The sequence below is a fragment of the Enhydra lutris genome, unplaced genomic scaffold (assembly GCF_002288905.1).
Source record: "Enhydra lutris kenyoni isolate GAN:26980312 unplaced genomic scaffold, ASM228890v2 scaffoldscaffold23, whole genome shotgun sequence".
Classification (NCBI taxonomy): Eukaryota; Metazoa; Chordata; class Mammalia; order Carnivora; family Mustelidae; genus Enhydra; species Enhydra lutris.
In genome coordinates this window covers 26,854,383-26,856,726 of record NW_019154107.1, presented here as the reverse complement: position 1 = coordinate 26,856,726, position 2,344 = coordinate 26,854,383, and the positions used below count along the sequence as shown (strand labels likewise).

The window sequence follows — 2,344 nt, the reverse complement described above, 5'->3', positions numbered from 1 at the left end:
GAAATCCCGTCCCTTGCCCGCTCCTCCGGCCTCTTCGGGCCCCTCTGCGCCGGGGGGGGGGTGGTTGGGGGGCGCGGACCGGAGCGACCAACTTACCCGGGCCGCGCATCCAGAAGGGGGAACTTAGGAGGCGGTGGTACCGGTGGCGGCGCCCCTGCCCTCTCTCGGCTCAGCCGCTGGAAAGCCGCCTATTGGCTGGTCCGGCCGCCGCCCGCCCCGCGTTCAGCCTCGCAGCTTCTCCCCGCCTCTTCACCCGCCCGGGATCGCCCACAGCTCTGCCAGATCTGGGCGGGGTTCCCGCGGGGTGGGGACGATGGCTGGGGCGCACCGAGCCAGACCCCACCTTTCCCCAACCCCTCCGTCGTGAAGTCAAGTCTTCCCGAATTGACTTCAGGCAAGGGAGGGGCTCGTGTGGACGGAATGTACCCAGTGACTGGACAAGGACCCCACCCGGAGAACTCCACCGCCTCTCCGGTTTTTATGTCCCTTGCCCGGTCATCTCTGTCGTTGGCCGACTCGCCTCCATACTATTGAGAGCGGGGCTCCTGGCCTCTATCCACATCCAGCGCCCCCATCAGCCCCGGGGTGGGTGTTACTGAGCTCTGGATGGGAGAACTCCGCTAAAACAAAGATAACGCAATCGCACACTTCGCGGTGGACCGGAGGGATGGGAAGAGCTAACGCGTTCACGCAGGGCCATTAGTCGTTAAGACGCAGCTTTTGCGAACTTTTAAGTGTTGTGTTCTTCAGGGTTTTTGCCCGCCGAGGGCTATGCACGTTTCTAGACACCGTGAAGATCCCTTCACTCCTTTGTAAAATTCAGATAATTTTTAGCACCTCCATACCTCTTGTTGTGAGATTTGGAGGGGGGTGTCATTTGTCACCACCGCATAACCTAGCCTGTTCTGACACGTGAGCAGAGAGACATTTATAGAACTAGAGTGGTAGGAGGGTGGACTTTCTCAGGACCAATGTTTAAAGAAAAGTACCCATAAGTAGGGATCTGTCCTGGAGGATGGATGAAAAAGTGACAGGAAGTCATAGAGGTAGATTAAGCGTAAAGTTCCTGAAATACAAAAGAGAACGAAAAAGGTTAATTGTTGCTGTTTCAGCAGGATAATGAACAGCCCCTTGGAAGAAGGTGTTGTAAGGTTATCGAAAGCTAGAAAGCAAATCTACTCATCTCCACCAGGGGAAGGTGTTCAAATGGGAAAAGTGAGAACATCACCCCAAAGATCTCTGGTCTTTTTCATCACAGAAACTACCCCACCCCTGAAAGCACTCACTGCAGCCTCCTGCCTTCTGTCCACAATTCCCTGGCCTTTCAGCCATTTGTTCAAATCCTCTCTATTCTCCAACCTCATTGACCACTTCCTCCACTTTGTTCTTAATTTTTCATATTTGGCTAAAGGACCCCAGATCGTTATTTTAATAACAGTTCGGCCAATAACCTAAACTCCCTGACTTTCTGTCTTCTCAGTAGTCGTTTGGCAACATCCCCCTGTTAAACCCTGCTTTGGGGTTTCTCCGTGCCTGCAAACACTGTTGCAGGAAGTTTCCCCGCAGGACAGATAAAGTTATCATCATCCACCTCAAATGGCCCCTGAAATCCTATACTTTTCCTGCCAATTCCCGGTCTGGGGTTCCATTATGACAATTTCAAACCCGCTCTGCTCTCCCCAGACCTCTGACAACCCTCTCTGCACCCGCCTCCCTGTTTTCAACAGATGAACTTACCTCCTACTTCATAGAGAAAATGAAACTGTTAGGCAATTTCTCACTTTCCACTGTCAGAGCCATATATCCACTTACCTCTGTACCCATCTTCTCCTTTGGGCCGGGATATTATTTTCCAGTATTAAAGCTATGACTTTTTCCTTCCCCGTGTTTTTACTTTTCCCTCCTGTCCTCTTTTAAAGCAAGTAGATGGCTCTCTGTGCACCTGAAGGGAGGGGATGTGGCTGAGCAGAATGCAAAAGGTTGCCGGTGTTTCTTTCCAAAAGCCAAAACTCCAGCCGTGGAGGGTGTGGTCGGTTTTTCAAATAACCTCAAAGTTTTCCCCTCCTCTCTCCCCACCCTTTGGTTTGCCTACCCACACTAACTCTGGGACATCCTTGTGACTTGCATGGGCCAGTGGGACAGCAGTAAACGTGACACAAACAGGGGCTTGAAAAATGCTTCCACCGTGGGGATTGCCCTCCCGCTGCCCTTGGGACCCGGGAAATCACGAATTGAAGAAGCCTGGGCTAGCCACGTGGCTCCCCGAATAACTGGCCCTAGCTGGGCACAAGGATGTCCCCCCCGCCCCCCACCACTCGCCCCGCCCAACCCACCCCGCACGCGC

General features: G+C 53.4%; 1 protein-coding gene across 1 annotated transcript in view; it reads left to right on the top strand.

Annotated features, from left to right (window-relative positions):
* LOC111150571 (zinc finger protein 674-like) overlaps positions 1-2,344 on the top strand; it is an 886,492-nt gene that overhangs the window by 792,648 nt on the left and 91,500 nt on the right. The gene's annotated exons all lie outside the window — the stretch shown is intronic.